This window comes from Protopterus annectens, chromosome 1.part1 (assembly GCF_019279795.1).
Source record: "Protopterus annectens isolate FY-2018-M chromosome 1.part1, PAN1.0, whole genome shotgun sequence".
In the NCBI taxonomy this organism is placed as follows: Eukaryota; Metazoa; Chordata; order Ceratodontiformes; family Protopteridae; genus Protopterus; species Protopterus annectens.
In genome coordinates, this window is record NC_056726.1 from 470,265,410 (window position 1) to 470,289,813 (window position 24,404).

At 40.5% G+C, this 24,404-nt stretch overlaps 1 protein-coding gene across 2 annotated transcripts in view; it reads right to left on the bottom strand.

Moving 5' to 3' along the window:
• Positions 1-24,404, bottom strand: part of LOC122805884 (serine/threonine-protein kinase D3) — a 2,410,388-nt gene that overhangs the window by 1,400,400 nt on the left and 985,584 nt on the right. The gene's annotated exons all lie outside the window — the stretch shown is intronic.

Consider the following 24,404-nt stretch of genomic DNA (forward strand, 5'->3'; position numbering starts at 1 on the left):
TTAGTACAGTAATAAGGTATACTTTCTAAATTATACTAATGCTGCAAAATATTTTGCACCATAATACCATTTCTTACTTTTCTTCACTATGCTTCAGCTGCAAGGAGCATGCATCATAACAACCTGCTGCAATCCTGATGACCCCTTCCCCTTCTCTCTAGCCAAGGTGTCTGGTTTACTCTCCCAGATTTGGACAATTCCTGGAAAAGGGAAAGGGAGCCAGAAATCAAGACCTATCTATTAAAGTAGGCAGGAAAGACTAGTTAGCTGCAGGTATAACATCATCATAAGCACGTCAATGGAGGATTTTTGTAATGATCTTAAAAGCTATTCCATAGCAGTCTGCTATATGTGCCATCAAGGCATACTATAATATCAGGCCTAGAGGTGTGCATGTTTTCTTGCATGCAGTGATCCTGATTATACAGGTGAAATACCAATTGATAATTTCGGAAATCTGGATCAACCATGTACTCCTAGTACAATTCAGCTAGCTTCTACTTGAAGCAGACAGTGCTGCAGGTCAGGCTGCCTGCCTCTCTTGACAGGGTGGGCAACCTCTACTGTTTACCCATTCTCACCCTCCTCAACCATTTCCTCCACCAGCACCAGTCTGCCAGTCAATTGTAGGTCCTCTGGGTTGCAATGAGGGTTCTTTCCCTTAGCCATGGAGCTGGCCAGCCATATTTCACTTTAGTTACAGCCTCATAACCTGTAAAAACAGAGGCTGTAACAAAGCTTCACAATCTGTACTAAAAATGAAAAAGTTGCATAACAAAGCCAGCAAACAGCCCCCACTTTAAAGACCTCTTACATGAAATGCTTATGCATACAAACTTGTATGCATGAACAGCAGTCTAGCTACATTGCAGTGTTCTCCTAGGGGCTTAGCTGTTTTCATATTATCAGCTTCCATCCCCAGATGTCAAGAACACTCAATAGATATGCTCAGGAAAGCCTGGTGCCAAACAGTTGGAGCTATATTTTTTCCTTTTAATGAGCTGTCACATAGACACAGTCATTCAAAGAAATCAACTGCTTATTTTGAAAATTTTAACAGTGTTTGCAACATTACGGGCTTTTATAATGCTGATATAACTTGTTGCACTAAGACCAGCACAAGATAACTTTGCAGTGAGCAACACCAGCAGTTCAGTCCAGTTCGGTCTTTGTGAACAGAAGCACTGCTGCTTTCTGCTCTTTTTTCAGAAAATATTGTTCATTTATACAAGCGTTCAATAGCACACATGATGTAATGTAGCATTTTCCCAACAGTTACATAACATACTTTTCTGAGCAGTTCCAACAAAAACCTCTAAACTACTTTCAACTTGTAGCTTACTTGAATTCTGATTATATGGCGACTCAAAGTTTAGGTTAATATATATATATATTTTTTGTCAGCACCTCAACAAAGACATTATGCTTCCTACCAAATGAAAAGGAGTTAATGCCATGTTACAAAGTGCTTCTTTCATTTTCATGACTAAGCCATGATTAAATAGTTATTCCTAACAATATTCCCCAATACCCATAAACACAGTACACTTCCACACAGAATAGCAGAAAAATGCTGCAGAAAGCATTTCTAACAGATCAGTTGTGGTCCAGTTATATGCCAAACAACATTTGAAGTGCTTTAGTTGCACATAAGATACAACTTTAAATCTGCTGCAGTCTGAATAGAAAGATGTCTTTAGCATCAGTAGAGGGAAAGGCTATTGGCCTGAACATGAAATGCATCTGATTTAATAACATTATTACAATGCAAAACTAAACACAAACCATGTGAATGATTCTACAGTACACTCACAGTACCGCATCCTGAATTTGGAACCAGATTACATTCTCCCTGTCATCATGTTATTTTGAGTACTCTGCAGCTCTTTAGTTTCAGCACATTATACCGGATGATGCAAATAAAAATTTGCCATAACCCTCTATTATAAGTGAATTGACAAATTACAATACCTGTTCACTTGGTCAAACCAGTCAGGAGTAGCTAAGAAAATGGACCTTCACTGATAAATATATAACTGAATCTGAAGCTTGTTGGCCTTCAATTGTTTTATTAGAAAGAGGGTGTTGGTTCCACAGCGGGAAGGACTAAAGCCATAATGACAACCCTGACAACTGGGACTTGAGTAGAAATCCAGCCGGTGGAAAATATGACAAAGGAGGTGGGCGCGAGCAATTGTTGATAGACTGCCCACTTTTGAGGAAGAGATGCAGTTCAAGCTGCTGCTGTACCAATCTCTATTACAGGCAGAGGTCAAGTGCCACACTAGAACTAGTCACTGCATACCCCTGGGCACATTAAGCAGCGCACTGCAGCAGCTGGAAGTTACCCCATGCAGTCAAGCAAGCCTGCATTACAAGCTGGTAACGGTGCACCCTCACATGGGTTGCACACACACTAGGCTGTCTTCCTCCCTACAAAAAGTGCTTGCTTCATAAGTTGGCACTGTACACCCCTCAAGATGGTGGCACCTATCAAGCTGTCTTCCTCACTGGTTGCTCACTGCTACCCTCTCCACTCCTCTTCAATCATCCAACCTTTTAGTAGGCCTTGGGTCCTCTGGGTTGTGCTGATGGCCAACCATAATTTACTTTGTTCAGATGAAACCTGAGGTTAGGAATTTCAATTAGAAAATCTTTCCTCCTCAAAAGCATAAGGGAGAAATTAGAAGTTTGGGGCTACAGAGTATTTCCCCAGTCTGAGGACAACTAGGACCTGTCTTTAATTATGAATGGCTTTGGTCTGAGGGAGTGAAGGCAGATGCTTAACCGACTGAAACAAGGATAGAACTGGTAGGAAATGACAGCAGAATGGCGGGATATAAGGGATCAAACTCCCTTTGTTGCTGCCTAGATGATGGCTCTTCCGGTCAGCTCTCCACTCACTAAGGACCAACTGGCTCAACACCAAGTAGGCAGGACTGATGGCTGTCAAGTGCAAGGAAGGAAAAAACAAAAGTACAAAGAAATGGTGCAGGCATTCTCCCCCTTCCCCCTCCATGGTGGAATATTGGAAATTCTGACCTCTTTCCATTTGAGCAGTTAGTTTTCAGCTGAATTGATTTCAATACATGTTCGGTTGATAGGACAACACATCCATAAATTAATTTTATTGTTCATAACAAATATGGAAAAGAGTATTTTGATACTACCACTACATAAGCTAGTACTTTATCAACAAAGATGCATCTTTATACACTTCACCACTAAATGACTCATTCCTTCAATATTTGTAACTTCTCATTTTGCTAATCAGAAAATGCATATCCTACTCCTCACATCTCAAGGATGCCATTTCTTGTCACAAGCACAGAAATACAATGGTTTAAAACATTCATTTAATTCTTGCAAACCTCACTCAGGTTTACGTTTGCTCTACTGGACCTGCAATAGTTGTATAATTGGTCCAGTTCACTTGTTCTCCTTTCCCAATATGACCTTCTCTATAATGCTGTGTTTTTCTGCCTTTAGCCCTCAGTACTTAAGGCTGTCCATCGTACTACTACACTCTCAATGTCCTCTTACCTCTTCCAAGGCCCAACTATTACATTACCTGCCTCCTTTATTCAAGTCCTTGCTACTCTTTCCTTTACTTCATTTCTACCTGCTTCTCCATGGTCTCCCTAAGTTTTACCCCTTGCTACTTTATTTAGCTCATGCTGCTGCAACCTATTACTTTTATGCTTGCTATTTCCTTTATAAAACTCTCTGCTTCCATAATAAGTATACCATTTTAATATAATATCATAATAATACTTCCAAAGGTTTTTGCCACAGCACTGTGTATAATACAATATTATGATTGGGTCTCCAATCACAACCAACTTGTTGTACATGGAGCTTAGGAAGGTTAGTCCTTGGGATATAGGGCTTGAAAAAGGATCCAAGTATCATTGAGCAGCTCAAATAAAGAATTTCTTCCAATTCAGGAAAAGATGTTAACCACCTTTTTTGACATATGAAAGGTGTTTAACAAAGTTTTGGTAAGCACTAAGTGCTGCTAAACTCTAGTCTTGCACTACAGCATAACAGCAATCAGTGGCTGCTACCACAAAACAGCACTGAGAAGCTAAAGCAACCTTCAAAACTGTTACACACTTGAAACTGCTTCACATGTAGACATTTCTATGCCAGAGTTTTATGTAATAGCTTTTAAAGCTGTTGACACCTAGCTTCAGGTCAATGACTGCATGGTGGCAATAAATGTTTTACTACTTTCAAACCTGTAAAACACTTGTTTTTCTGTAAATAGCAGCGGCAGTACACTGAAGCAACAAAAGTTTCATGTACTAATCTTCTCTCTCTCTTTCTCTCATTTGCTCCTAAAACATTGGTTCCTTTGGTAATTCTCTCCAGTAAATTCCAGTTTCATCTATTTTCCTATATCCTTACTTGCTGTAATTCTTACTGGCAAAATTTCCTTTCTCCATCACGACAAAGCTCGTGAGAACCACCATAAGGGCTTCCATACCTACCAAGTAACACATACACACAGTTAATGGCAGAAGCAGTTTTTTGCCAATGGCTACTGTAAAGAAAAACTTTCACATTTCCAACCAAGCCCTTCCTTTATGTACATACTGCAAATATCATTACTTCTAACTGGCTAGCAGTTCTTCTCTTCCTCATTTGAGTTTGCACCTTAATTTTCATTTTTTTCCTGGACATTTCATGGTCTATGCCACCTCAACCACTTTGAGTCATTTTCCTCCAGAAAGCTGACTACTTCTCACACTATCTTTATCAATGGGTCAATCTGGCAATGGGTGGGCTCCTCACCTCCAAGGATGGACCTACCTTTTTGCAATTTACTGTTGTATAACCAGCGACTGCAGTTTGTTGGAGCACTACAAACAGCACAGCATGCAAAGTCATTGATCAATCATTTAACAGTGTTCTTCCCTATTTTTGCTATGGGTTTGTGACATCTCAGATGCTGAGTACTTCTGCATCCATATGCAGGATATCAGCTGAAGCCCTCCTAGCGTACTAAACACTTGGCTGTAACTACTAGTCATTTAAGTTCCAGAATCAAAATTCTACTACCTATGGTACACTGAAACTTTTCTGACAGGTTTTCTGATGCAGAAGTCATTCTTGTCACCAGCATTAAAACTGGAAATCAAGTACTGAGCCAGAGCCTACCAATTTGCACATCTGATTTTAATACACCCAGAAAACTCTTGCAAATTCAATTTTTTTTTTAACAAGAAACTTCTTTATTGTCTTATCAATTATGACAGGCAATCATATATTTATATAAATGAAAACAAACCATATTAACATATTTTCAGTTGCAAACATTACACATAACTTGTAATCTTCCATACAGTCATTATCAAACATTACATCTCATTCTATTCCTGCCTTCCCTTAAACATCATTCCTCCCCCAAAACATTATTCTGCATATACTGTTCCCACAATTTCTATCTTTTATTTAATTTGTTCCTACTCTTTTCTAAAGATCTCACTTCCAAGTTCCTTTCTCTCTATTTCTATATTCACTACTTCTAGTACAGTTGGTTTACACTTTAATTCTTGTGACTACCAAAAAAAATAAATACTAGAAAATGGAAATTAAACTCAGCAAGGCATTACTATGTCGAGGCAATTCTGATTCTGTATCACAGTTCAAAAATCATTTACTTAGTTCCACCAATCTGGTCACCCGGTACTTACGACAGTGAAATCTGCAGGGAATTTTTAAAGTCTGACAACTCTCAAAAAATATGTTCCCAACTATCTTTTTTTCCCATCTACCAGACGAAAAATTCTTTGTAGCCTGCTTGTGACAAAAATACAAGATACATCTTTATTAAATTAGAACTTACGACAGACAACTGGAATAAAAACAAACCATTTTGACATATTTTATTTGCAAACATTATACATCACTTACAATCTATCCAGTCATCATCAGTCAACATTACATAGCTCATTGAAATCCTGCCTTCTTTTAAACCTCATTCCTCCTCCAAAATGTTATTCTGCATGTATTGTTCCAACAAATCCCATTTTCCTATGTAATTTGCTCCTACCCCTTTTCTTAAGATCCCATTTCCAGTTGTTTTATCTCTGTTACTATATTCACGACTTATTGTACAATTGGTTTAGACGTTGATTTTGATTTTCTAGTAATTGCTTTTTTTGGCAGCCAGTATAGTTAGACTCAGGAAGGCCTTATTACGTGTAGGTGATTCTGTACCACAGCTCAAAAAATAATTTCCTTAGTTATATTAATTTGCTCACCCAGTATTTATGATAGAGTAGTCTGCAGGGAATTTTAATGCATTACACTCTCAGAAATTATGTTCCCAGTTATCCCTTTTCTCTTATCACAGCTCCAACATTTCCTATCTACCTGAGGAAAAAAAAATTCTTTGGACTCTACTTGGTGTATAAAAATACCCATGTAAACACTTCCAAGCAAAAATCCTAAACTGCCTAGACTTTGTTGTATATTTGGGGACATGCCTATGTCCCCCACTGTTTCTTTGTGAATCGCTAATCTAATCTCTCTTCCCAATCCTTTTTAACTTCGGCTGATTGATTCTTATAGTTATAGTTACCCATGCAATATTTTATATGCTCTACTAACTGTCCTTTTTTAACAGCAGCTTCTGTTCTACACTTTGCTAAAAATTCTACCAGTGCTGATCTTTCACTTAGGATTCCCATTTTTTTTCTCTTTGCCTATACTCAGATATCAATTATTGATTGGGGAAGGCAATCTGTAGCCTGCAGTCCAAAAAAATTCTTGGCCTCCTCCCATTCTATTACCATTCCCTCTCTTATTAGTTGTTCCCAATACACTGGTTCCTTTGCCAGTTTTCTCCAATAAATTCCAGTCCCCTTTTGTCTACTGTCTGTTATCTCCAATTGCTGTAATCCCTACAGCAGAATTTCCTTTCTCCATTCCAGTGTTGGCTTAGTTCTTAGACTACTTTCTGCTACTTTATGAATATAATGTTTATCACTAATTTCTCCAAATATTTTGGGTTTCTAATACCAGGACGAGAATGGACCCCATTCTTAAGTCAAAGTATGATTAAAGTTTTATGAATATAATATTCTGCATGGTTACTGTTATTATCCTTAAGGATCTGCATCCAAAATCCCAGTCTCTCTCGGTTTCTTGAACTTCCCCCATTTCATCATCACTTTCCATTTTGAATTACAGCTTTCTAACTCTTGCAAATTCTTGACCTTAGTCTATTTATTGTTTTTTCAATTTTCATCTTCCAGTATTTTCATGTTGTTGGATGCATGTTTTCATCAATGGACACATCACATTCTGTAGTTCTAAAAGGCTCTGTCCTTGGATCCTGCCTTTTTTTCACTTCTTATTAAAGACTTAATTAAGCATAACATAACATAAATGATTTATGCAGGTGATCTACTCATCTTAAGAGTCTGATAAAAATGCACAAGCCATGTAAAATGAAACCATAACTTTGTTTCTTAAATGTTTGGAATTAGTTTCACATAAAGAACCTCACAATAAACAAGTCTAAGACATAATTCATGTTCTCTGACTTGTCAAACTCCACAATATCTGAAATGTCTTCAACCCTATAGGGCCATTAGTCTCCCATTTTGTGCACAAGTCATCTTGATCCGATGCTTAATTTTTTCTACCAGAAGGCAACAATTTTTGCACATCTGTAGATTTTGTGCCAAAAGCCTCTTTTTTTTTTTTTTTAAAGCCTCTTTTCTGAAGGAGCTAGAACCTTAAAACAACTAAAAGTATTCTACTCTACTCAACAAACTGAATTACTCATTCTTCAATGCCCTTGAAACACTATCAAAACATCTCCAAAGCACTGTTAATAAAGGCTGCCATTTTATAAACTAATCTGGACATAAGGAAGAGCACTGTTTTATCAGTGCTTAATCCAGCTGGCTTTCTGACACTGTTTAAGAAATTTTTACTGACATTTACAAACAAGCTCCTGTCTTGACTCCTGCTCCTCTTCAGTATGAAAGCTACTGCGTCTTCACTTCCCTGTACTTAACTAAGCTACACTGTAACACAGCAATCAGACAAGTCTACCGTCTCCCTGCAATCTGCAAAAAATGACTGTCAAAGTTAGGGCCTACAATCATGAATGTAGCTTACATCTACCTTTTTGGAATATTTTTCAACATGCAACTTTTAAGGACAACCTGACTGCTTTATCCTCTTAGCTGTCTGTAAATGTTGTACTGATCCAGTTCAGTCTTCTGTGTCAGCCTGCTGCCAAATCACTTGCCGATTTGTAACCATGCCTCTCAAACACTGAGCATTACAAGTCATAGCACTTAACTTTAAAAAAATCATAGCAGAGAGTTAGAAATGGGACCATTTTCTGCTAATTTTTTTTCTTTTCTTTAGCATAAGGTCTTCCTACTCTATATCCTATATAGTAAGTAATACAGAATCTTTGTATAGGCTTAGTTTAATTAAGGTATTTCTTTACAACAAGGCCTGAGTAATGTGAAAATCGATAAAGCTAAGAAGAAAAAGGCTAAATCTGAGAGCCATAATCATACCACGATACCTAAATCAAAGCATTAAGAAATATGCTTGTAATACCCATTTTATTGGCATGTGCTATGTGTTTTTGACTTTTTGGTAGTTGCCTTGTGCCCAAGATATGAATGGGAAACATCTATGAAGCCTTCTCTCTTACCCAATTATCAAACAAATAACTGGAAATTTATTTTTTTCTTAAAGTACTTTACTTTTCAATCAAAAAGGGCAGGGTGGATTTTACAGCATGTATATGCTGAAGTGCATACTCATATCTGTGCACATGTCCTGGATGCGGTGGCTGCCGTAAAGCCTGTAAAAGTACAGAATGTGTCTAGGACAGCCCCGATTATAAATATTTGTTAAGTGCACTGTTATGCTGTGCAAACATACCACAGGTGCTCACTTAGCAGTACCCCCCTTGCTCCAAACTGGACCCACTTAACACAATTTTTCATCCTACAAATAACATTTATAACCAGTTGTTAAAAAGTGTTAAACTGTTAAATTTCTAATATACAATTTATAGGTTCATAGGTTGGTACTAGGCTATCGGCCCTAGGGCCTATGCAAGCCTAGCCATAACAATTCCCTGGATATTTCTTCCCACAATATTTACTTCTCTGGACCCCTGTCTAGCAGGGTGACTGACATGATCCCCGGGGTGAATTTCCTACCTCCCATCCAATCATCAAGGTTCCTTTTGAAGAGGGCCAATGAGGCGCTCTGCTAGACATGTATGGGCAGTCTATTCCAGAGTATGGGTCAGGAACCTATCCCTTCAGCATGTTTTGTTCATTGTGATGACAAGGTTTAGATCCCTGGAGCGTGTGGCTCTGAGGGAGTGGGATTTCTTTAAGTGGAGCATGTCCAACAGCTCAGGGTTTGACATGGCCTTGTATGTTAAGCAGAGATCGCCTCTGAGTAGACGATATGCCAAAGAGTACAGCTGGAGTTTTTTTAGACAGCATATGGCATCTGCTTTAGTCCTGTGTTTCTTTTAGTGAGGTATTTCTGTGGCCTTTCCAGCTGTTGCAGATGTCTTGTGAGGCACATACCAAACGGGGCATTATACTCTATAATGGGTCTAATGAGGGATGAGTACAGTGGGACAATGACCTCCTTTTTTATGGATGAAAAGCCATTAGTGATGAGGTGTGCCACATAGGATTTCCTGACTGCTGTGGCGATGTGGTTATCAAAAGTGAGACCACTGTCCACCTGTGTCCCAAAGTCTCTCATCACACTTTCGATGTTTAGTGTCCTGCCACCTATGTGGTAATTCATGGGTACATGTTTTTTTTCCAAAGGGAATAACTATACATTTCTTGGCATAAACTTGAGCCCATGGCTCTGGCACCAGGCATCTGTTTCTGTAAGGCCCTTTTGTAGAATATCCACATCATTTGGGGATTCAATAATGGCTCCCAGTTTGCAGTCATCTGCAAACTTTGTTAGCCAGAGTCCCTTAGTGTTGGCCTGTACTTCAGAGAAGTAGATGCCAAACAAGAGTGGTTCCAGGACTAAACCCTGAGGTACTCCACTTCTCACTTGTCTGGAACTGGATTTGGAGTCGGCTACTTTTACAGTCAGGGTTCTGTCAGTAAGCTAGCTGGCAACCCATAGAGTGACGTAGGGATTTATGCCCAGCTTAGTAAGTTTATCTATGATTCCAGAGTGGGGGATGGTGTTGAAGGCCTTGGCAAGGTCCAGATAGGCTGTGTGGACTGCCTTACCCTCATCCACAGCTCTGGAGACTGATTCAAAGAAGTCAATCAAATTCAGGAGACAAGATCGGCCCTTCACAAACCCAAGCTGGGTGGGGTCCAGTGTTTTAAGGTTGCCAATGTCTTTGTTTATAAGTTCCATGATAATGCATTCCATGCCCTTGCAGATCAGGCTTGTCAGACTGATGGGACGGTAGTTCCCGGGATCCAAGGTGGATCCTCCCTTGTGGAGCGGGAGAACTGTAGCTGTGCGCCACTCAGTGGACACGAAGCCTGAGGTGAGGCTATGATTAAACATGACACTTAGGTGAGGTGCCAGTTCATTTTGTAGTTCATGTAGTACACAGCCTGGGATGTCATCTGGTCCCATGGATGCTGTATTCTTAGCTTTGGAGAATGCGGTTTCTACCTGTATGGCCGTGATTATTGGAATTTGGCAATCTTTTGGTATTGAGATGGGCCCTTTACGGGGAGAGGGGGGGGGTGAAGTTGGCACTAAATCGATCTGCCAGGATACTGGCAATATCCTTAGGATCAGTACATTTAATGCCATTCTGTTGTAGCTCAGAGCAGATCTGAGCATTGCCATTTAGATTCTTGACATAACTATAGAATGCCTTGTGGTTATCTTTGGAATCTTTGTCAATTTTATTTTCGTAACTAGCTTTTGACGATTTTATGAGGGATCTCAGCTTCTTACTGAGGTTGGGGAGGGAGTTTTTTGCATCCTGGGATTTTCCTCTTTTCTGCATCAGTTTCTTCCTTCTGTTGTATAATTTGTTTATAGCAGGGGACCACCAGATTGGCTTCCTTCTTTTGGAGAAGAGCATCTTCGTTCTATTTGGGATGACATGACTCATGCAAGAGTGGATGTGCTCGTACAGTGCCTTAGTGTAGGATTCTGCAATCTAACTTCCAGATCCCGTCTGCGTGGGTGTCGTAAAGTTTGTCACTTCTGACTTCAGTAGCATGAAGTTGACTTTGGAGAAGTTTTTTAAGGAGGTTTCCTTACTGGGGGGTGGGGGTGGGATGTGGATGTCAAGGGTGATTTGCTTATGGTCAGAACTGACCAATGAGGGGTGACTACTGGTGTGGAGCATCTATCTCCCATGTTGGTAATGACCAGGTCTAGGATACTGGAGCCCCTGGTGGGACAATGGATTAGTTGATCCAGGGCATTGGAATTTATGAATTCCAAGAACCGTTGGGAAAAGGAGTTGGTACCCGAGTAGTTTTCCCAGTTTATGGTAGGGTAGTTGAAATCACCCAGTATTAAGGTGTTTGGTTGTATCTTAATATTTTCCAGTATGTTTAGAAAGATGTAGTGAGAATCTTGGGGCATGGTGGGGATCTGTAGCAAGCTACAATTTGGATTGCAGTCTTACCTAGTGTTAGTTGCACCTGGAGAATTTCAGATGCATTGTTTTGGGCAACTAGCCTGGAGGTATGAATATCCTTGGTGAATATGGACACTCCTCCACCTTTAGTGTTTCGGTCTTGGTTTTGTGGCCAAAAAGTGTGGTAAGAATTGTAGTCTGGTATTGCAGGGGTGCTCTCTGGAGCCTTGAACCACGTCTCAGTTACTGCACAGATATCGATGTTCTCCATTTTTAGGAGTGCCTCCAGAGAGTGCATTTTGAGGTTCAGACTTCTAGCATTAAGCATGTGTTGCAAAGCTGGACTGCACAAAACCCTCCACAGACTCCATGCATGCTTCTGAAACTTGGCTAGCTCAAAATATTCAGGACTCAAACATTGTTCCACCAGGGTACAGCATCCTTACTCTGACAGTAGCTGGTGACAGTGTCTGTTTTTCTATGCTCCAGCCTTACCCACTCTTTATACAAATATTGTGCTGTGTATGAAAGGAAGCTAATCTTAATCAGGTTAAAATCAGCAATGTTAGATTATTAGCTATGATTCCCCCGGCCTTCCTTCCTTTAGACATTGCAGTACTTGAGCTTACTGTGCTGAATGATCTAAATTATAACTGGAAGCTGTCAAAGAATGACTACAGCCAACTGTTAACTCAGTTTTTTAGTGTTCTACACTTCATACTAAAATAGCTGGTAAAGTCTTTGGTCATGTCAGTGAAGAAGACTTTATCCTTCCATCTTCTATTGACAATAACAAAGTTGTTTCTATGACGGCCAACACAACTTTCAGAGAGAGCTTTTTTCCTGAGTTTTGGGTTCTTTTTGCCTCCCTATCTACTGGTCTTTAGGCCCCTCCTATAGGTCTTGAACCTTTTCATTCCTTGTCCAACATAAGTCATCCTGCTGGAACAGGCAAAAGTTGACTGGAGCACCCAACATCCTACCAGGCATGAAGATGATTTGTGCCCTGTTTTGCCTCAACTACCTACCCTGTCCAAGGTATGGGGTATATCCTCACCCCAGTTTCTAGAGGAACTGGTTTAAATCCTACCAGACCAGGGCTATCAGAGGATTTCAGGATAGACTGTTTAAATTGGACCCATGGCTGCAGAACTAAGTAACTGCACCACCCCTACAAAAGGTGCATTGTTAATGATACAGGGATGAGGAAATGTTACTGTTAAACTCTATTCTCCATGGTGGCTGATGTGTGCACCACATCATTGTGGGGCTTGCAATATCTGTTTCTACATGACAGCAACAGAAATCAACTTGGCAAAGCCAGACATTCTTCCCAGATCACAGTGCTGCATGCTATCTACCTGCTCAATTTAAACAGTACTGTAGGGATCAGACTGCCTCCTCCCAACTCATGATAGCAATTCTGCTGGTCTTACCCTCCCCCCCTTGTCAGGTTTTTCACTGTTCAGGCTGCTAGGCAAACACAAGTCATCTTGGTCTGTCAGAACTTTACCTTTCTGTGGCATGGAATGGACTATTTTTGGATTTTTCTGGCATAGCAAGCCCACATACAAGGTACTATTATTTAAGAAAAATTAAGAAATTTCACTCTGAAAATTTCAATAAGACAAGCATTTCAGAAACTTGACTCTGCTTTTGCATTTCCAAACATTTTCCATTGTATGGTTTTCATTTTGGAAATGCAGACTTGGAACTTCCAATCACCCTGTCCATTTACCAGCAAAAGCAGCTGGTTGCAAGACCTATTACAATTCTGTGAGGCTAGAAACCAACTTTATGAACTAGTAAAAGACACTTTTCTGGATAAAACAAATCTGAAAACTAAAATGTTCTGGACTACTATTAATCAGCTCCTGAACCTCAAACACATGCTCATCCACTAATCATTTCCTTAAAAGTGATGATACTGCCACCCTCTCCAGGCACCACATTAAAGATCCATTTCAGTGAACTGTCACTTAGGCCTTTCCATACACCTCCATTTCAGCAGCTTGGTGTCAGTGTCCTGCTTTCATATTTCAAACTGTTAACCCCTATATAGCTTATAAACATGTCCTTTTGCAAAATGGAACCCGGTTTACCTTGCACTGACAATTTATCCTCAGAAAATGTGAAAGATGGAATCCTATCAATAACCCATGACATACTGATATTAACCACTAGAGCTACCCTATCTAAACTGACAATCTCCATAATCTACTCCTGCTCTGACCTCCCTCACTTCCTCTATCTCAACTTCATTTATCGCAACTTCTTCATTTTATCTGTGCTTCTATCTCCTCATTTAGCTTATTATTCTATTTTTAAGTAAATATGCACACACACACATTATATATATATATATATATATTGTTAATGAATATTCACTGATTGTTTGAGTGCATGATATATGTTAAGTCAATACTGTTTTGGTACTGTGTCATGTAACATGGGCTGAGCCTGTAATTGGTTATGTTCTGATCAGTGTTGAACCCCAGTAAACAAATACATTAAAATAAAATAAATAAATCACAGGATGAACAGTAATCTGGAATCAGGTCTTTTTTGGCACTTCTACAGAAAGCAGGTACCATGACTGCTTTCAGCAATTACCATCTTATGCCCACCTGTTCCACATATCAAGAATTCTTAAAGAAATTCATTCATGCTCAACTCCTCCAACATCTCATTCAGTTTAATCCTGTCCATAGACTGGATTTTGCCAAATAAACTGCTGCAATAACAAGGCAGTATAGTACTTCACAGATATTTTTAGAATATCCTCAGCTGTTTGGTATCATCTCACATCTAGGATACAGAACATCTTTAGGCAATGTCATGACACTCTCTTCACACAAATGAATCAGTACCATAGGCAGGAAATCTGGTGCCCTGAGCAGTTCCTCAGAGTGGCAACCCCCCTCAACCCAATTTGAGGGAGTAAAAAAAAAAAAAAAAAAAAAATCAAAAACTGATATGCAACTCTAGCAAGCTGCTTCACTAACATCACTAATACAGTATCCCCATTCATTACAGAAGCCACAACACCACTCACAGTTTATTAAAGAATCTCAGTATTGCAACTGCTGATTGCGCCACCTAACAGCCTGCACCTGGGGCAGCCACCATTTTGCACCACCCTAATTACAACTCTGAAATGAACAATAACAAGGCTGCCAGATCACAGTTCTAGACATCCCAAAGGCATTCCATCGTCCACTCCTGCTACTTTTTGAACTTACTACCTCATATGGGTCTTCCCCTCATGAGGACCCACAGTTGGATCACACAAAATTTTAAATGCTTCACCCTGCAAGTAGTCTGCAATCCATGATACCGGAGATCCAATCTCTCTCTCCCTGACACACCTTTCTGGTGAACTTAGGTGTTTCACAAGGCTGAGTGCCTAGCCCCTTTCAATGCATCAGTTAATAGGAATGTGATGTCCACTGTTTCACTATGCTACCATCTACTTCATTAATAACAGTCTATGTCATCAGCTCTAAACATATTCAACACCATACAATCTTTGTCAAGTACTTTGGGACTACACATGGATACCAACAAAACCCAAAGCCATGCTTTTTACCTGCAAGGATTCCAACAATGAGAGTGGCAATCTCCAAAACACAAAACCACACAACAGGATTTTTAGCATTTCATGGCTAAATTAGTTCCACCAAACTATTTGAACTGACTGCTGATAATCAGCTCACATTTGCTAGCCATATAACTACCACATTATCTCAGACAAATAAAAATCACATGCATTTTTACAGGGCTATGGCCTTCATCACTAATTCTCGAGTCTCTCCTGCATTAGCGCATCTTCCCCCATCTCTTTTCTATCCTCTGCACATACTTACAAATCTACTGTCTCCTCTTCTTCACAAACAAGTTCAAGGTCTATAGCAGAACTATCAGAACTGAAGTAGGTCACAACATGAGGATGTATCATTGATCCTCAGTTTGCACTAACTTGAAATCCATCAAAACCTGTCCTTAATTCTACTAACATCTGCCCATAAACTACTAAATTACCTTAATTGTCCCTCACTTATTCATATTCTGGAACAGTATAAACCACACCATGACTTTGAGTCAAGTCTCAAAATTGTCAAATCCACACTTAAATCAAATAACAGCTTTGGTGGGTAATACTCCTATGTCTATGTTAGCAAGCTCTGGAACAGGCATTCTCAAATTGGAAAATGTTCTTCAAATAAAGCTAACTGAGACTATCTTCCACTAAATGGACATATTGTGGAACTGCATGAAAATTCTCAGCTTGCACATGCATATTCTAATTAGAATTTTTAATCTTACTCCTATTAAAATGTATATTCCTTTACCTGATAATTAAGCATAAAGCAGTGATTTACATTTTTAAGGTATTAAAAATGTGTTCATCCTTCTTTCTAATGTGCAATATACAACCTGTTTGCATCTCATCTTGTATCAAACATTAAACTGACTCAAGTCCTCTATGCCTAATCTTTCCATTGTCGACATAACATTAAAAAGTATTATTCATTGTACACTGAAATCATGGATGTCAACTGATTTGCACTTATATACATTATGCCCTGAAGGCTGATGTGTGGCAAACCCCAGGTAAACTGTAACATTTTTTATTTCTTTGCATGCTCCCCCTACATCTGAAACCATCAAATCCTCCCTACTTCTTATACTTATTTTTTCCATTATTTATCAGAAGGAAAGCCAACTTTGGGGGAGGGGGGGGGTGCAATCATCCATCACAAAACCTCCTGTTACCTAATCCCCTCCACAGAACGTTGGTGTGGGAGCCTGCAATGCCTTCTCTTTTGTTTTTACACATCCTAAACAGTATAACTGCAGCTTAGCAGAAATAATTACACTCCCTTCACACAAAGTGCACACCATCACCTCTCTCTTTAGTAGACATTATCACTTAAGTAGGCTGGACCATCCCCGCTCCCCACAGAATAGAAACGTGAGTGCTGGCTGCTCACTTTTATTCACCCCCACCTTCCTTCACTGTCTCCTCCAGCACCAGTCTTGTAGCTGATACTGAGTTATCACAGTCACAGACAGTGCTTTATCACTCTGTCACACAGCCTACGATCATGAAGATGGCAGCTTTCAAAAATATCTTGATGGCCCTCAGATCCCCAAACAAACACACACACACACACACACACACACACACTGTAGATTTCCAAGAGGAAAGTATGATTACTATAGTTTCTGGTTCTTTCAAGAAGAGTAAAGTAAAGCTTCATGAATGTTTATAATGCTATATACTATGTTCCTTCCTTCCCAAACTATGATTTACTTGCTGACATTAAATGTGTGAAGGTTAAGTGCATCCCACAAAGTAATGTAGCACAGGTTTCCATATCCTGAATGTTACTCAACAAACAGTTCACTCTATCCAGCACTGCAGTATCATAACTCAGATACACAATTCACACCCCAGTTTCTTGACCACTTTAAACAAGTTGCTAGAAGTAGGTGCTTTAATGCCTGTGGCTTCAATATGGTGCCATTCACATTCTGACAGCCTATTACAACTTGCATGAGTACCTACCCTGAAATGGTGTACGTAAGAATGCAAAATGCTTAATCTAATGGTTGTAAGTTACATTTCTTATAGTATTTCAAGACAGACTGATCCGAACGGTGCCCCACTGAACTAAGGAAATGTCCATGTTAATTACTAAACATTCAGAATTAAAAAAGTGCTTTTTAACACAAAATGCAGTAAGACAAAGGTGCCCCATCTCACACAGGAAATTACTTCTATAACTGCTTAATTTTTTGGCATTACCTACATCAGAATCTGTCAGCTGCAACTTAAGGAAGTGAGCTCTGAAACTCTGAAAAACTGACACAGTTTAAAATTTTTATTCTGCCATAGCCAGGAAACAGCTGAGTTCAGGGCAAGCAAGCAAATCTCTACTGTTTAGGTAACTGCACCTGCTCATTATACTGACAAACCACAAATGTGGCTGAAGATGCAGAACAACCATCCAAGGGGAACTTTTAAGCATGCTTTACTTTATTATGTAAAGGTTCAGTGAGTTGGGTAACTATCTGCTTTATCCAGAGGCACTGATATTGTTGCACATAATCAGAAAACTACTGTCAGAGTGCAACTATCATTTATTACAGAAAACTGACACAACCTGGATGTCATCAACTGACTTCATATTTTAAAATACTTTTCTTTACATCAGAAACATTTTTTAATGCACAGATGCAACTTGGGTAAAGAAACTCTAGCACGCAACCAATATTAAAAGGTTTCACTGGAGTGTGAGCTAATAACAGAGTAAAGGAAAACATGTCTTTATTTTTATATTTGAATTTGTTAACTGGGGTAGAGTGCTGGTTACAAGTGACCAAAATAAGTATCTGCATGAAAATAAAAAACAAAAAGTTCATTACAAATCATGAAAATAGTAGAACAATGAACATAACCTCTCTACTGCTATGATTTATGTATAGCACTATGACATTTGATCTCAACAGTTTCCCTTGTTCTGCCTAGATTTACTGATTTTCTTCTGATTTTCCTCAAAGATAGAACTGTTGAAGGGTATATAAATTATTAAATAACTTAAATATTCTTTGCATGGGCATATTTATCACTTACTACATGGGGCCTAGCATCTAAAAACTTTCTGTTCCAAAAAATAAGTTCTCCTCTTTTGAGTCTTCTTTTATAATTTTTTAAAGGCCAGAGCTATGATGTTTTATGTTCAAAGGTATGACAATGTAAACAGATTCCTTCACAGTATGTGCATATCATGACAACTGAAATAAATTAACACATAATGGGCAGCACAGTGGGTAGCAATGTTGTCGCACAGCAAGAGTTCTCTGGTTTGATTTGCAGCTGGAGTGACTTCTGTGCAGAGTCTGCATGTTCTCCCTATCTAAGTGGGTTTTCTCCACATGCCCCAGTTTCTTCCTACATTACAAAGACAAGCAGAAGGTGGACTGGACACACTAAATTGGTCACAGGTGTAACTACATGTTTGTGATACTGTAAGAACGATCAGGGTACAAGTTAGCCACCTGGTGATGTGAACATTGGCTCTAGATGGTCACTGTCGATATGACTCCCTGACCCCATTTGCAAAAATGGGGCAAAAGTGGTTATGGATGTACAACACTATGTGAACCAAGTTGTCAATTACAAATCCAAAGATGAACATAATTAGAAACGTTAAGGGAGTAGATTGAATATAGATGGGAGGGTGGTGAAAAAAAGTTATATACTCACCATAACATTCCATTTGTGTTGTCCATTTTCATTCTTCCTCAACCGGACTCTTCTTACTAGAAGCTCGGATCCAAAACTATAGTGCTCCTCCCTTTACCCATAATGCCCTGACAACCTAACATACCACAGATCGAGTTTGCTATCCCTGGATATAAACATCTTAAAGACGTTAAACATAAAATAAAATTTAAAAAAAGGAGCTTGAGATTCCCCAGAAAACTCTCAAGTCTTTCCAGAAGCAAAGGGGTGGAGGCAGGAGGGCAGGAAGTTAAGGAAGAATGAAAATGGACAACACAAATGGAACATTATAGTGAGTACAAAACATTTTTATTGTTTTTTATCTGATATCCTTTTCTTTCATTCCTCAACTGATGGGACACAGCCCCAGCCACTTGAACCTAGGGTGGCCTGCATGGAAGGATATTCCAAAGTACTGTGGAGACTAAGACAACTCTGTTCTTGGAAACAGAATCTAATTTGTAATGATCAATAAAAGTGTGAGCACTAGTCCAAGGTGCAGCTGCACAAATGTCATATGTAGATGCATTGACCAAAAAGCTGAGGAGACTGCCAAAGACCTTGTGGAATGAGCTCTAGGAGGCTTAGGCAAGGATAATCCTCTTACTATAGACAAAGGAGATGCAATCAACCATTTGGCCATTGTAACTTTGGAAACTGACTTGCCCAATTTGTTAGAAAAGAAAATCAACTGGTCAGTTTTCATGAAATCCTTGGTTCTATGGAGGTAAAACGAAGTTGTCTATGCACATCCAAAAGATGGAGCATGTCCTCTCCCTTATTTGAGAACCTTGAAAACTGAGAGGTTAATGGCCTGGTTAATGTTGGATTCAGAAGCTACCTTAGGCAAAAAAGATGGGATGTTCTGCTAGAATACCTTATCTTTGTGGATGACCATGTATGGAGATTTGGAAAATGCAGCCTGGAGTTCAGATACTCTTCTAGCTGATGTAACAGTGACAAGAAAAATAGTTTTCCAAGACAGACATTTTAGGTCTGACTTGACTGAAGGTTCAAATGGAGTTTGGGATGGGGACTGAAGTACCATAGTTAAATTTCAAGAAGATCCTTTAATGGAATCTAAGTAAAAAGGTCCCTTTGAGAAAGGCTTTACATAATTTAGAAGAAGCTAAAATATAGTCGGTCTTGCCTAGGTGAACGTTTGAAATGGCAGCCAACTGGACCATAATAGTATTAAAGCTAGCCCCTTCATTAAAGATTGGAGCTAAAAATTCAAGTATAGCCAGTATAGGGGCAGAAAGAGGGTTCAGAATACAAATCTCTTCCATTTACTTTCGTAAATCCTTCTAGTAGCAGTTTTTTGACAAGATAACAAAATATGACAAACTGCAAAGGACAGCCTGGGTGGTCTAGAAATCAGTGGATTTGAAGAAGCCATGCGGTCACAGTTTGAGGCCTTTTATGCTGGAAAAGTCATGCCTATTGGCCGAGACAAGAAGTCTGGAGTTGGATCCAGTATCCAGGGTGGATTTAGAAGGTGAGGCCAGAGGAAGAGGAACCAAATATGACAAGGCCTAATGGGAGCAATGAGAATAACTGTGCTCTTCAACTGGAATGCTTTCTGTAGAAATTTGGAGCTGAGAGATAACAATGGGTAAAAGCATAAAGGAAACTGGAGGGTCAGTCATGGACTAGAGTATCTCTTGATGGCTTCCCTTGATGGCTTCCCTGTAGGAGTGATCATAGGAAAGAACCTTCTGCACTTCTTTAGGGGAGACGCAAATAGGTTACAGCTTGTATGGCCCCATCGATGGAAAATTCTCTCCACTACTTTGACATTTTGAGACCACTTGTGAAGAATCAGAATGGACCTGCTTAGTTTGTCAGTAATTACATTGGTTTTCCCCTGGGATGTGCATTGCTATAAGAAAGAGACCAGAAGAGTTCAACCCATTGTCAGACTCTCATTGTTCTCAACATAGCAGTTAAGATCTAGTTCCTTCCTGTTTGTGGATGTAGCAAACCACTAACTTTGTCCCTCCGAATAGCAATTGTCCCAGAAGAGACAATGTCCTGAAAGTCTTACAATGCTAGGAAAACTGCTCTCATCTCCAGGACAATTATATATGTCTTGGCCTCTTCTGGGGACCATGTAACTTGGACTGTCCTTCCCAAGTAATGCCCGCCCACCCCAGCTGGGTGGCATCTGTGGTCACCGTGGTCCTGGGCAGAGGAAGAACACATGGACGACCTTTGGAGAGTTCTTCTGAATGAATCCACCAAAGAAGATGCCTTCTGCAATGCCAGTGTGATCCTGACTGGAACAGTTAAGGGATGCTGAAGGATGGACCATTGGGTTGACAGGGTCCATTGAAGTATTTGCATGTGGAACCTGACCAGAGGAACGAGGATGACAGCAGCCGCCATGGATCCCAATGCTTGTAAAATGAGTCATGCTGGAAGAGAAGAATTTTGCACTATTTTCCTGACCTAGGATCTCAGTGTCTGAATTTGAGCACCCTAAAGGAGAGATGACTATCCCAGCGGAGTGTAGCCTCCCAGACATCTCAAATGCGCAGGTGAAAGCTGCTCTCTCTAAAGCTAAAAACACAGCATCAATGGGACCGGATGGTGTCCCCGGCTGTGTGCTACACGAGCTAAATGAGGAATTAAACCCGCACATAAGGCAGCTGTTTAATCTCAGCCTTACCACAGGATACGTGCCCAAGGAGTGGCGTACGGCAACTGTGGTCCCACTCCACAAAGGCGGTGCCTCTACGGACCCTGGTAATTACCGCCCCATAAGCTTAACAAGTCTAGTCTGCAAAGCTATGGAGAGGATCATAATGGAGCTCATAAACAAAGATATAGGGGACTTGCAGACATTGGACCCGACCCAGTTTGGAGGGAAGATCATGCCTTTTGAACTTGGTCGACTTCTTCGAAACAGTCACCAAGGCCATTGATGAGGGAAAGGCAGTCCATACAGCCTACCTTGACCTTGCAAAGGCTTTCGACACAATACCCCACTCGGGTATTGTAGAAAAACTTACCAGCTTAAATGTAAACCCATATGTCACAAGATGGGTTGCAAACTGGCTTAAGGACAGAACCCACAGGGTTAGAGTTGCTGGCGCTATGTCAGACTCCAAGCCGGTCATAAGTGGTGTCCCACAGGGCTCGGTCCTTGGCCCCCTATTGTTCGGCATCTACTTCTCAGAAGTACAGGCCAACATGGGAGGACTTTGGCTGACAAAGTTTGCAGACAACTGCAAACTGGGCGCCATAGTGGAAAGTGCATTGGACACAGATATCCTTCAGAAGGGACTCACGGAACCAGATAGCTGGTGCCAGAGCCATGGCCTGAAGTTAAACGCCAAAAAATGTATAGTCATATCCTTCGGGAAAAACAAGGTAACCCCAAACTACCATATAGGTGGCAATCCACTAAGCACAGAAGAGGTCATCAGGGACCTGGGGACCCAGGTTGACAGTGGCCTTTCTTTTGACACTCATGTTGCTAAAGTGGTTAGAAAGACCTTCTACATTGCCCACCTGATCATGAAGGGATTCACATCCAGATCTAGTGAGGTCATTGTTCCCCTGTACTCTTCACTTATCAGACCAATGATCGAGTACAATGCCCCATTCGGGATGCATCTCACCCGACATCTGCAGCAATTGGAGAGACCCCAAAAGTTCCTCAACAAAAGGATAAAGGGACTCCAAAATCTGTCATATGCTGCCAGATTGAAGAAACTCCAGCTCTATTCAGTCGCATACCTTCTGCTCAGTGGTGACATGACGTTGACATACAAGGCCATGTCCAACCCGGAATTAATAGACATGCTCCACCTCAAAAAATCCAAATCCACCAAAACCACTAGAGCAAGCGACTTAAACCTTAGCACAGACATAAATAGGACGTGCTGGAGGGATAGATTTATCACTCAGAGACTCCCTATGCTGTGGAATAAAATCCTGGTCCATGTGAGGCAGAGCACCTCGCTGGCTCTGTTCAAGAGAAATCTTGACCTGTGGATGGGAGATCGTAGGTTTACCCCGGGAATCATCTCTGTGTCACTGCTGGACAGAGGCACAACAAACTAATGGGCACAGTATTTTTTCATATAAGGGGTGGCGTAAGCCACAAAAATTTGGGCTAGGCTTATAAATGCCTTAGGGCAGATAGCCTAGTATAAACCTATGAACCTATGAACTCCAGACTCTGCATAGGTGTGAGTTGCGATTTGTTTTTATTGAGTGTGATGCCTAGATGGATGGACAACTGGAACAAGTAGTCCCTTGCTTGTAGGATTCAATGCCTGGTTGGGCTAGATAGCAGCCAGTTATCTAAGTATGGAAACACTCGGAATCCCAGCAGTCTAAAGTAAGCTGCTACCACTACCATGTTTTTGGTTAACACCCTGACAGCTGTGGTTAGACCAAAGGGCAGTGATCTGAACTGGTAATGACTGGCTCCCAGCCTGAAGCACAGACATCTTTTGGAGCACCTATTCATTCTGATGTAACATGATTCATCCTGAAGATCTATCAAGCACATCTAATTGTCCTTTGCAGCACAGGCAATATGTACCATCTGGAACCTTGAATATTGCATGAACTGATTTAGTTTGCCAAGATCCAGAGCTGGTCTCAAGTCCCCATTCTTTTTTGGCACCAAGAAAAATCCTGAATAGGTCTCAGATCCTCTCTGGTCTGAGGGACCTCCTGAATGACCTTTTTCTAGCAGCATTTCTATTTCTAATGCTGCTGCTTCCCTCTAATTGGGTGGAACATTGGGGATTCTTTTTATTTTTTGTAAGGGGAATTTGGGAAAATAGTATGACATGACCTCTGGATATAATTCTCTGCACCCAGGAATCTCTTTTTTCATAGACAGCCAGGTTCTTTGCTGCAGAAACAAATGTCCCCCAACTGCCTCCAGAGGAGAACAGTCAAGCCTCCCTTCAGGAGTGCTAGAAGGACTAACTGAAAAGGAATCCTGGAAGGCCTGATTCTGCGGGTCACCTCTGCCACTGGGGCAGCATCTTCCACTTGAGTTCCCCCTTCTGAGTCTGGGGGATCTATCTATCTTCATGTGAGTCTTGAAAAGTACCCTGGGATTTGTGAAACCACATTTTCTTACCACCCTGTTGATTCCTTGAGAAAATAATTTGAGTAGCAGAAAAACATACACCCATAACAGACAGGGCCTTTCCCTCTTACTCACATTTGGACAGCATGCCCTTTACCTTGGGGCCAAATAAGGAAGATCCATCAAAGGGAACAGTGATGAATGAAGACTTAAAGGGCTCTGCAAAATCACAGTCGCATCCAGGCATGTCTCCTAATGGCTATGCCTGAACCAGCCACCTGCATGGTACCTTCTGCTGCATGGGAGATCATCCTCATGGACGCATTATCAACTGAAGGGTGGCTAGCTGTGAAGATACTTTTTTCCCTTGGCAGACATGGGCCCAGAAAAAGAGCTGGAAAGCTCTTTGGATAAATCTTGTTATAATCTCATAAAATGTGCCAGGTAGTTCAGCGACT